This window comes from Saimiri boliviensis, chromosome X (genome assembly GCF_048565385.1).
Source record: "Saimiri boliviensis isolate mSaiBol1 chromosome X, mSaiBol1.pri, whole genome shotgun sequence".
Lineage (NCBI taxonomy): Eukaryota > Metazoa > Chordata > Mammalia > Primates > Cebidae > Saimiri > Saimiri boliviensis.
In genome coordinates, this window is record NC_133470.1 from 113,979,722 (window position 1) to 113,992,753 (window position 13,032).

Below are 13,032 nucleotides of genomic sequence, written 5' to 3' on the forward strand. Positions count from 1 at the left end.
TGCTTTCTTACTTTCCATCTTCTTCCATTTCTCATCTAATCCTGCATGTTGTCTCTTTTACCTAGTAGAGTCTCTAACATCTTAATCATAGTTGTTTATATTATATCTAATTATTCAAATATCTTTCATCTGTACATCTGGTATTTATGCTTGTTTTGTCTCTTTAGACTGTCTTTTCTTGTACTTTACATGCTTTGTATGTTTACTGAAAATCAGATATATTATTTTATTGAAAGTCAGATATATAATAGGAATTGAGGTAATAATACCTTTAGATTGAAGTTCTGTGTTACTGTGGCTAGGAATTGAGCTGTGTTTAATGGGTTGTTTTAGCTGTTCTGTGAGATGTCTCATATTCCTCTAGTGTCTTTGTTTTAGTCTCTTCTCTTGTCTTTGTGTTTCATTAGACACCCCTATTTCAATAGTCTGTCTTTCAGGTCTTTCCAGTGAAATACTCTGTTATCATGCAGGAGCCCTTTTGATACGGTAGTAAGGTATATAGAGGAGAAACATTGTATATTATTTAATATTCTAATTTAATTTAATTATTCAAATATTATTACATCTCAGTATTTTACTAGGCCTGAGTCTTCGGAAGGTAACCTTTTGATGTGTTTATTAGCAATTTCTCTCCCCTTATGTGAGACAGGAAATCTAAATGGAGTTGTAGTTGGTTAGCCGTTCTTTGCACAGGTTGACTACGGCTCTGGTTAATATTTTTTCTTGGAGAGATGGCTGTTGTTATAAGAAACACTCCCAGTGTAAAAGTAACTTTTAAATGGTTACTTTTTCTTTCTCCCTGCTTGAAATATAGAAATATTTATCTTGGATATTCACTGTGAGAACCTGGTTGGATTTGTGAAGATAAAACTTATGAAATATGGGACACACTTAAGAGTGAGGTCCCAGGAGTTTCTCACTTTTGAGCTAGTCTGTACTCAGTCTCCATCTATTTGTCAAAATTACTACTTTATTTTCATACCAGGTTATGACTTCAGCAGCTTCTTCAGACAGGCTGATCTGTGCGTTTGTCCATTTATCTAGATTGTGGGAAAGCAGTTTGCCCTGTGACCTCAATTCTTTGATGGATCTAATAAAAGTAGTTTAGGTTTGTTCAGATTTTTTCTTGTGAAGATGGAAATGATGACTTCCAAGCTCTTTATATGTCAGAGCTAAAAATGAACCTTCATCACTTTTTTACTGCAAAGCATTACCTTTTGATCTGCAAATTGAAATCTTTTGTTTTTCTTCTTTTATAAACGTGAATATATCTTTATACATTTTTCCTAGTATCATCACTAACGTGTATTTAGGACACCCGAAATTGCTTTAATTTTAACAATTTTCTTCTAAATCTGCATGATTTTTCAACTCTTTTAATTGTATTGATGACTCTCTATCAGAAAATAAATATTGATGATTCTAATACAGCTTTTATTTTTTCTGATTGTGTTCCTCATTTTTTCTATGCAAAAATAAGAGGTAACTTTACTTTTAATGTATTTCCATTTCTTTACATCCCTAGTTTGGCCTCTCTTATATATACTTTGACTCATTGGTGTCCATGGTCTGTTTAATGACATAAAATGTTTTTATATAAAACATACTTAATATGCTCAGTTTTCCCATGTAATTCTTTGTGAAATATATTTTTCACATACTGGTTTTATATACTTTTTTCCTTACCTTATTTTTCCCATTTCCTGTTATGATATTTGGTCAATATAAGAATGGGTATGAGTAAAAGGAGTAAACTAGGTCAGTCAGATCTTCAATTTCAGTATGGTTTTCCAAAATGTACTTTTATATCAGCTATAGATAACCATTTTCTATTAGATTTTTCTCGTAGCCCTCTTTGTAATAGATATGTTTTAACTGTAGGAGATGAACATAAGTAACAGGAAAGTCCCAGATGTCACAAATTTTCTGTACCTTCTACCATGTGCAAGTGTGTGAGGCAAACAAATATGGTGAGTTCATGGAAGTACTCTTTCAGACCCCACCATCATTCTATTTGGACCCTAGTTCTTATGAGGATAGATTGCATATTCCTTGAGGAACATCTACAGCCATAGTCATTGCCTTAGAAATTTAAGAATCATTAACTTGTAATTTCAATATTCATACTTTAAATAAAATATTACCTGTATGGCACACATAGAAGTATATACTGGGTACTATCTTTTCTATTTGGCCCACATTTTACACACACACTCTCTCTCAATCTCTCTCTCTCTCTCTCTCATTTCTTATCTCTGGTTTAGGTTTTAGCTGTTTTATAGTTTTATTAAAGCATTTTATTCTCTCTCTTACTTTCTTCACTAGTTCTGGTGTGTTTTAGTGAGGAAGTAGAATAGGTGTGTGTGTGTGTGTGTGTGTGTGTGTATGATGTACATAACATGTACAAATTCAATTAATATATAGTTCATTAAGTTTTAGTAAATCTATGTTGCCGTGGAAACATTACCACAATCAAGACAGAAAATTTCCATCCATCCCAAATGGTTCTAACGTGTCCTTTCATAGTCAGTTACCTGGGACTTGATTAAGGGACTCCCAGCCCCTGTCCCAGGTAAACTGATCTTCCTGCCACGATAGACTAGACATACCCTTCTGATAACTTCATGTAAGTGGAATGACACATTTGTAGCTTTTTGTATCTGACCTATTTCACTCAGCATCCTGTGTTAGAGATTTAATTACACTGTTTTCTGTATCAGCAGTATGTTCCCTTTTATTGTTGAGTAGAATTGCCTTTTACGTGTCTATCACAATTTGCTTATCACATCTATTGATGGTCATTTATTTCCTTTCCAATTCATTTCAGTTTATTCTGTGCTTTTATAACAGAATACCACAGACTGGATGATTTATAAACAGTAGAAGCTTATTTGACTCACAGTTCTGGAGGCTGGAAAGTCCAAGGTTGAGGGGCCTCATTTCATAAGAGCTTTCTTGCTGTATCATAACATGGCAGAAAGCATCACATAGTGAGAGGGTAGTACATGAGAGCTTGAACTTGAAGCCTCAAGCCCTTTTATAATCAGCTATTATCTGTTAAGGAGCATGGAGCCCTCATGACTTAAAATCCTTATGACCTAAATACTTCCCATTAGGCTCTACCTCCCAAAACTATGGTGTTGGGGATTAAGTTTCTAACACATGCTTTCAGGGGGACACATTCAAACCGTAGCATTATGTCCCTGAACAAATTTGTGTTCCTCTCACATGTAAAATATATTAATTCCATTACGGTAGCCCCCAAAAATCTTAACTTGTTCTAATGCCAACTCCAAAGTCCAAAATCCAGAGTTTCAACTAAAACAGATATGGGTAGACTTCTGCCTTGATTCATCTAAAGGCAAATTCCCCCAAGTTGTTATACTGTGAAATTAAAAGAAGTTACCTAATTCCAAAATACAATGATGGCATAGGCATAGGATAGACATCCCCATCCCAAAGTGGATAAATAGACAAGAAAAGAGGAGTAACTCATTTTAAATAAGTTTAAAATAAAATAGACTAAACATTAAATCTTATAGGTGGAGAATAATTTCCTTTGAGATTATGTTGTACGTTGTGGGCACAGTGGGGCGAGTTGGGCCCCCAAGGGCTCAGACAGCCCTGATCCTATAGTGGCTGAACTCAGTTCATCTAGCAGCTCTCAGAAGTCGGATTCTCATGCCTGTGGCTTTTTGAGGCTGGAATTGCATGCTAGTAGCCCTAGAGTTCTATGATTTTAAGGGATGCCCCACTCCTATGGCTCCATAAGGCATTGCCCTAGTGAATATTATCTGTGGTGGCCTTGCTGCTATAGATCCTCTGGACATTGCCCTAATAGAGGCTCTCTTTGATGACTCTGCCCTGTGATGAGTCTCTATCTGGTCACCCAAGTTGTTTAAAACATTTTTTTTTTTTTTGAAATCTAGGTGGAAATCATCATGGCCCCACAGCTTTTGTACTCTATGTGTCTACAGAATGAATACCATGTGAATGACACCAAGATGTATGGCTTGTAACTTCCAGAATTGTGGGTTGAGCTATGCCTGGGGCTGCTTGCACCATGCCTTGAGCAGCTGAGAGGTGCTGTGTTGGAATTTGAGGGGCAGACACTTGACGCAGTGCAGGACACTGAATGACGAGTTCCAATGGGTGCCTCTCTGGAAACCTTGCCCTCAAGGTCCTAGCTTTATTAAAAAATATCTGAAATGCATTTGGGGTCATAAAATTGGCATCATTATTTTGTCTTGATGAATAGGATATGACTTTCATCTATCCATATTAATCTTTGTAGCAAATGGTGTCTTAGCTATACCCTTAATATTCTTTCCTGAACATGATTTTTCATTCTTTACATAACTAGGCTGCAAATTTTTAAAATATTTTCACGTTGCTTCTCTTTTTAATTTTAAACTATATACTTAAATTATTTTCCTCTCATTTGCTGCAAGAAGTTAAAAGATGTGTAGTTTCTATAATATTATGCTTAGAAATTATCTCCCCTGTATTTCCTAGTTCATTAGTCTTTAATTTTGCCTTATGTAAAGACCTAATGTGTTAAAACAATTTAGCCAAGTTATTTACCAATTTATAACAAGAGTAATCTTCAATTTAATTTCTAATACTTTGCCCCTGCTTTTTGTGTGACACTTCATCAAAATTGCCTTTACTGTTCGTATTTCTACCAACATTGTGATTACAACCACAGTGTACTCTCTAAGAAGTACTCTCTAAGAAGACTCAGATTCCCTACAGCATTTCTCTTCCTCTGCTCCCTCACCAAAATTATGTTTAACTCTCCATTAACAGCAATACAGGCTTTCTCCAGCATTCACTTCAAAACTGTTCCAGATTCTGCACACTACCAAGTTTCCAAACCACTTATACATTATGAAGTATCTGTCATAGCAACACCCAAATTCTCTGATACCAGTTTTCCCAGTCCCTTTTGTGCGTTATAAGAGAATACTACAGACTGGGAAATTTATAAACAACAGAAATTTACTTGCCTCACAGTTCTAGAGGCTTGGAAGTTCACTATTTATAGGGTACATCTAGTGAAGGCCTTCTTGCTGCATCACAACATGGCAGAAAACATCACATTTATGGTAAATGTGTAAGAGCTCAACCTGACAGTCTCAAGCCCTTTTACAATCAGCATTAATCTGTTCATGAGAGTGGAGCCCTCATGACCGAAGCACCACCCATTAGGCCTCATATTCCAAAATTGCTGCATAGAAGACTGTTTCTAACACACTCTTTTGAGAGAACACATTCAAATCACAACATGGTTATTTGATTATTATAAATAATTATTCTCTAAGAATTTGTGGACAGGTCAGTGTGGACATACACTTTCAGTTCTTTTAGGTAAATATCTTAAAGTAGAAATTTGGGTTATATGGTAAGCATATGCTTAACTCTAAAGAAACTGCCAAACTGTTTTTTTAAAATTCTTGTACCTTTTTACGTTTCTACCTGTAATGCATGTTCCATTTGTACCACATCCTTGCCAACACTTAGAATATTTAGCTTTCTTTAATTTTAGGCATTTCAGTGGGAGTGTATTGGTATCACATTGTGAAATTAATTTTTATTTTCCTGATTATAAATGATGGTAAGCATCTTTTTCATATGAATTTTTAACAAAACATCTGTTCGAATTACCCATTTTTAATTTGGTTATTTATCTTCTTATTGACGTATAAAAGTATTCCTCATATTTCAGATGAGTTCTCAGCCAAGTATATGAATTCCTGGAGTAACTCTTCTTTCTGAAGTATATTTTGCATATACCATTATTTATTGCTCCTTTGCTATGTAATCCAGTTTATTTCTTGCCCTAATCTTTGATCAAGATTAAAATGGGGAAGAGCAGAAGTAAATAAGGCCAGCCAGAGATTTAATTTAAATATATTATTGGTTTTTGTATATGTGTTATACTTATTAGTGTATGCAGCTCCCTCAGTAAATTGAGTTTCTTGAGAGTAAGTGTAATAAATAAAGTATTGTCTCCAGGCAGACCTCTTGGGATCCATTTCTTGCCAGTTGGTGGAAGAAGGCAGTACACTTGGGCCAGGCGCGATGGCTCAAGCCTGTAATCCCAGCACTTTGGGAGGCCGAGGCAGGTGGATCACGAAGTCGAGAGATCGAGACCATCCTGGTCAACATGGTGAAACCCCGTCTCTACTAAAAATACAAAAAACTAGCTGGGTGTGGTGGCGCGTGCCTGTAATCCCAGCTACTCAGGAGGCTGAGGCAGGAGAATTGCCTGAGCCCAGGAGGCGGAGGTTGTGGTGAGCCGAGATCACGCCATTGCACTCCAGCCTGGGTAACAAGAGCGAAACTCCATCTCAGAAAAAAAAAAAAAAAAAAAAAGGCAGTACACTCAACAGAAGACCCTACATAATTAAGACTTGGACTTCAAATCTCACAATTTAAGATGTCTTCTGCCAGAAACGAAATTCTACTGAATTTATTTATCATGAGTGTCTATTATACCTACAGAAATTTTAGGTAACAACAGTTGCTCACAAAAGTCTTATTTTCCAAGTGTCTCTTAGAGGAGAACTTTTAACATAAATTAATATAACTTTAAAATTCTTTCTGCATTCTACATATTACTAAACAAGATATTTAAATCTAATACTGTATGCAAATAATCTAGTATATATTTCAATAAATAGTGATGATGGTGATAGTGATGATCAATATTACTGATTAAACTGTTTAGATTTCTACCATGTGACCATAGCAAGTGATTTTAGAACTCGATCAAATATATTAAACTTCATGGTGACATAAAATACATGTACAGCATTCTTAACAACTCAATATGTAATCAAGTTGTTTCTCTGAAGTATCAATAATAAGATGTGCAAATGGCTATTTCATTTATTTAGATAGAAGAAAGGCACTTGCTTTTGAACCAATAACTTTGTAGAGGTTGTTCTAAAGATTATTCTTTGTTGCAGAAATAATAAAAAATACACTGAAAATTATGGTCTGCTATATCCCTAAACTGCAAAGCTGGAGAATATAATGAAATAGGAAGAGGGTTGAGATTTCTATTTGTAAATATATATATATATATATATATATATATATATATATATATATATACACACACTTTAGCACTACAACAGCAATAGGGACACTTCTTAAAAGCCACTAAATAGGAACTGGCTGTTAGTTTCTGCACTCAATCAGCTGGCAAAATAACATGACTTCCAAAAGAAACGAGCAGAAATAATGAAATGAGCTCCTTGTGTTTCTATTGAATTACAAAGACTGACATTATCTTGCCATCCAAATAATTTTTTATCTGAACAGTGACAGAGAAACCCAAGTCTTCATTACATCTAATTCAAGATGTACAGAGAGGAAAACATTTAAATTATGTCATGAGACTTTGTATACCCCTCTAATACTTCACCCATGCTCCTCCTGCTTGCATTAAATGTTAAACACAATCAAACACCAAATAAATAATATTATTTTAATGTAAATAAAGCTGGTTAGAAATGGCAGACTTGATCAGTTGGTTCTGGAAATTATAGAATTTCAAGTTAGTATATAAAACTATGTAGATTAAAGGCCAAGGAGAATGGTTTTTAAGTCTTTTCATTGAGTGTCTTGGCACCATAAAGTCACAGGTTCAATGCAAGTGTTTTCTTTGATGTCTAACACTAGAACTTGGTATAAGACATGTAGTCAATACATTATAGTTACTGTTATTAATAAAACAAAGAAGGTTATGGTAGCTATAATTGTAAATTTCAAATTCTCATTAATCCTCGTGTCTATCCCAGATATTAGAATGACTCTAATCATTCATCAGAAACTTTCTTAGTGCTTCTTATGTGTACTGGGAATGCAATAATAGCATATTTTTTCCTGAGGGAAGTCAGATTCTATTATCATTTCTCATTTACTTTTCTAAATACAATACTAGGGTTAAGCACATAATGCCATGGGAGCAATAGGTGCACTCTTATGAAAAAAGACGAGGTTCTCTAGAGGAGGTAATGGGGACATAATGAGGTGTTATAGGTAGAATACAATGTCATATTTGTGTTTTAGAAATTCACTGCTTTGATATTATTGCCTATTAATTTGTGGTCATTTAGACTACAAGGAGAAATATTACGTGGGTATTGTAAAGCTACTATAGAGATGGTATTGGCCTAGACTAAAGAAATCGCCCTGAGAACATTATGGCAAATGAAATAAACCAAGCATGAAAAACAAATACCGCATGTTCTCACATATTTGTGAAATCTAAAACAATAAGACTCATAGACCAGAGAGTAGAGTGGTGTTTATCAGAGGCTGAGGGGTGGTAGAAATGGGGAGATGATGGTTAAGGGGTAGAAAGCCTCATTTAAACAAAAAGAGACAAAAGGAGTATTTTTTTAGGTCTATTGTACAATATGGTAAATATAGGTAATAATGTATTCTACCATTTTCTAACTTCAAAATTAAGATAGTAAATTTAAAATATTCCCACCACAAGGAAAAGATAAGTTTTTAATTAATATGCTAATAAATTTTATTGAATTATTCCAAGTAGTATCTGTAAATCATAACATCATTTGTAGTCCATAAATATATACAAATTTAATTTGTCAATTAAATGTTTTTAAGTGGCTCTGGGAATGTATGTGAAGGGATAAAGATAAAAAACATCCAGGAGGCAGAACTGAAAGGACTTAGTGGTTAATTGTTTGCAGAGAATTTGGGTGAAAATATTATCAAGGGGAACTTCATAGTATCTGACAGGTGGAGTTCAGTAATTTTCCTCTAAGTTAGATCTGTTGTATCATTCAATCCAATATTATTTCTTTGAAGAAGGCACATTTGGGAATCATGGTAAATGTATACATTATATTGAAAAGGCAATCTTTTTAAAAGTAACAAATTAAAGAGACTCATAACTAAGTTCAAGGTAAATTGAGATCATTTCCTTTTTGGATGTTCTACAATATTACCTCCTTCATTTTGGTGTATTATGTTAGGCTCTGCTTATTTGGACTGACTTTTTTTGGCTGGAATTTATGCTAATTTCTAGGAGGATTCTTTTCAATATTATCAGATTTGGTAATCAAGTGGATCTTCCACCACCACCTCCATCCTCCATATATAATTAAACAATACATCTGGGATCACAAATATGTGCTGATAATTTGATAGAAAGGAGGCATTTCACCATCCTGCCTGATACCATTTACTTCATTTTACTTGATTCTCTTCTCAGTGTAATTATAGCTATAATGGAGACTTAATGGAAAAGAACAAATGTGCATTTAAGAGGGGGAAATGTATTTAATAATATTATTTCCTTTATTAGGAAAGACGTTGTTGTGCTACTGATGCAACTTCAGGAAAAATTTTCAAAATGTAGCATGCTATATAGTACTAATTATACATCAGAATCTGGCTCTAATATATGTCAAAATAAACACGCATTTCTCAGTAATCCTTAGTAAAAACATATACGGTTTTCTGAATTATTAAACAACAAGCCATGATAATGAGTTTAAACTAGCACTAGATAATTAGTGACATTTCTAATACTAACAGTGAACATGTTGAGTGCAGAAAAATTTGTGCGTAGTATCCTTAGGTGATACTCAGTTCACCAGAGGATGATGCAACATAGCAGAACAAACTAGTTTCAATTTGAGAGAAGAATGGAATTCCCAGTCATGGCCGTAAAACATCATCATTTCTGTTGAAATGCCAAATATGTCCCTCCAAAGGTTAATTTCAGTTTCCACAGTCAATCCTTGTCATTGAAGTTCTAGAACTGGGCTGACTCTGGAAATAAAGATGACATATTTTAACATGTTTGTCATGTCTTATAACTACCCTGCTAAGTGAACAATATGTTCATCTCTATTTTATAGATTAGGAAACTAAAATGAAAAACAGGTTAAGTCCAGGGCCTTGCAGCTAGTAACTATTGTGATAAGGATTTAAACCTTAGCTATCTGACTTCTTAGGCTGTGTTCCTAAACACTACACTGCATTACACAACATGTCAAGGAGTTATTTTATATTCATGTCAGCCTCCAGGAGCATTTCTCTCACTTTTTTTTTCATGATGTGAAGAAAATGGAGAAAGGTAATTTCACTCTAAAATATTTTTGGTGGTCTAAATTGAGACATTTATTTATTTAATGCAAAACTATTTGATACCTATTCTTGGACATCCATATTCCAGTTTAGGGAAAACTGAAAAGATGAATTTTTTAAGAATATATCATGTAGCAGATGAGATAACAATTCATCATTTTCTAACTTTACTATAATTTTATTCTATATTTCTGATATACATAAATTAAATGTGGGTGATCTAGACATGTGATAGACTACAGGTATGACATTTTAGAGAACACAGCCACAGTAAGGTAAAACAAAACAAAAGCAACAACAACAAAAAGCTCAAAACAGTGCAGTTGTATAGGGTGTATTGAAAGTATTTGTAATGATAAACATTTTTATTTGTATGACATGTGGAATTTATAAATAAAACCATTGGGAGAAGGCTGAAAATCATAGAGGATATTAAATTCTAAACTAGGGAATGTGTGTTGGATCCCGAGGCCAATGCAAAACCACTGAATCGGTTTGAGAAAAGTTAAATATTGAGGTTTTTTATAGTTCTTGTTGTTTTGTTTTGTTTTGTTTTACAAATCAGTTTGGCTGAGTGTACAAGGTTTAAAGTGGATGGAAAAAATAACCCAGAAAACTTAAGGGGCTATTTCATGGGTGAGGTAATGTAATCCTAAAAGTGATGAAATGAAAGGTAAGGATAGATGTAAAATAATGGTTAAGATGATAAAATTCTTTTAAGATACTATATATTTTGAAACAGCATATGCATTGAAAAAGATGATGGATTCTGAAGACAGGTATACCCACATTTGCTCTCCTAGCTACAAAGTTATTTAACTTTGTGCAAGTAATCTCAATCCCATACTTCTAAAATGGAGATGATCATGTGTATTATATATTTTAATTTCTTTAAAACACTTGCAAAATATTAGGTAAGGGGGGATATTATTATTACATCTTAATCTCTTTTTTCTTCCCTTTGTCACTTTATTCCAAAGAAAATACAAGGCAGTATACTTTGAATATTATATGTGCATTGATAATGTAAGTGTGATAAGAGTTTAGAAATGAGAGAGTCCTGAAGGATAGGAGAAACATTCAATGAGGCATCTAATTACAAACAATTTTGAACATTCAATATGCATAGATGTTTTTGCAGGTGCTGCTAATACAGTGGGAGCCTAAAAAGCGTTACTAAAAGAAAGTTATGGTGCCGCATCTTGTAGGACATTAGTTGTTATGAAGAAAAGAGAATGTCCTATGTTGGAATATAAAGATGATGGAACTAGGGTGTATTTTTCAGGGTTCTCTAGAGGGACAGAACTAATAGGATATATGCACACATATATACACATAGGAGTTATATTAAGCACTAACTTACACGATCACAAGGTCCCATCCACAATATGTTGTTGGCAAGCTGAGGAGCAAGGGGAGCCAGTCTGAACCTCAGAACTGAAGAACTTGGAGTCCAGTGTTCGAGGACAGTAAGCATGAGCACAGGAGAAAGACATAGGCTGAGAAGCTAGGCCAGTCTCGCCTTTTCATGTTTTTCTGCCTGCTTTATATTTGCTGGCAGCTGATTAGATTGTGCCCACCAGAATAAGAGGGGGTCTGCTTTCCCCAGCCCACTGACACAAATGTTAATCTCTTTTGGCAGCACCCTCACACACACACATCCAGAATTAATACTTTGTATCCTTCAGTCCAATCAAGTTGACACTCAGCGTTAACCATCACAGGAAGGTAGAGACAGGAAGAGTAAGAAACTAGAAATAGAGGTGACTAACATGTTATGACTAACCCACCAATTAGAGAAAAAATTGATTTTGGGGGTATATTTTAAATTTGAGGTGTATGAAAGTCCAATTTGGCAGCAGGTTATAAATTTTTGTTGGGCTTTCTACTATTCATCAACCTAGCCGTAAAAATAGATGAATACACAAAACCAATAATCAACACCTTTTACAAAAAGGGGAAAGTGGGTGAAACGGAGCAAGTAGTAAACAAGGAAACTGTAAGCTCTCTAAAGCATAGCAAGTATCAGCTTTATTCCAGTTCCCCACAGGTTCTTCATTTTCATCTAAGACCACCTCCACCTGGACTTCATTGTCCATATCACTATCTGCATTTTGGCCAAAGCCAGTAATCAAGTCTCTAGGAACTTTCAGACATTTCCACATTTTTCTGTTTTCTGAGCCCTCCAGTCTCCAGAAGGTTCCAAACTTTCCCACATTTTTCTTTTCTTTTCTTTTTTTTTTTTTTTTTTGAGTCCTCCAGACTGTTCTAACCTCTGCCTGATACCCAATTCTAAAGTCACTTCTGTATTTTTGTGTATCCTTATAGAAGCACCTCACTCTCTGCAGTACCTGTTTACTGTATGAATCCATTTTCACTCTGCTATAAGGACATACATGAAACTGGGTAATTTATAAAGGAAAGAGGTTTAATTGACTTACAGTTTCACATGGCTCAGGAGGCCTCAGGAAACTTAAAATTATGGCAGATGGTGAGGCAAATACCACTTTCTTTACATGGCAGCAGGAGAAACAAGTTCTGAGCAAAGGGGGAAATTCCCCTTATAAAACCATCAGACTTTGTGAGAACTCACTGACTATCATGAAAACAGCATGAGAGTAACTGCCCCCATGATTGCACTACCTCTCACCGAGTTCTTCCCATGATACATGGAGATTATAGGAACTGCAATTCAAGATGAGATTTGAGTGGGTACACAGCTAAACCATATCAATAAATAATAAAAATTGAAAGCTGAAATAAAATAGGGTTTTCTGGTAGCATATTTTACTAAAATTGATTGTGTGAAGAAGAGTTCTGCATGTTGTTATGATTACCTAAGGGATTACATGTCCCCTTCATCCACAATATTCACTGACAATTGATTCCTTAAGT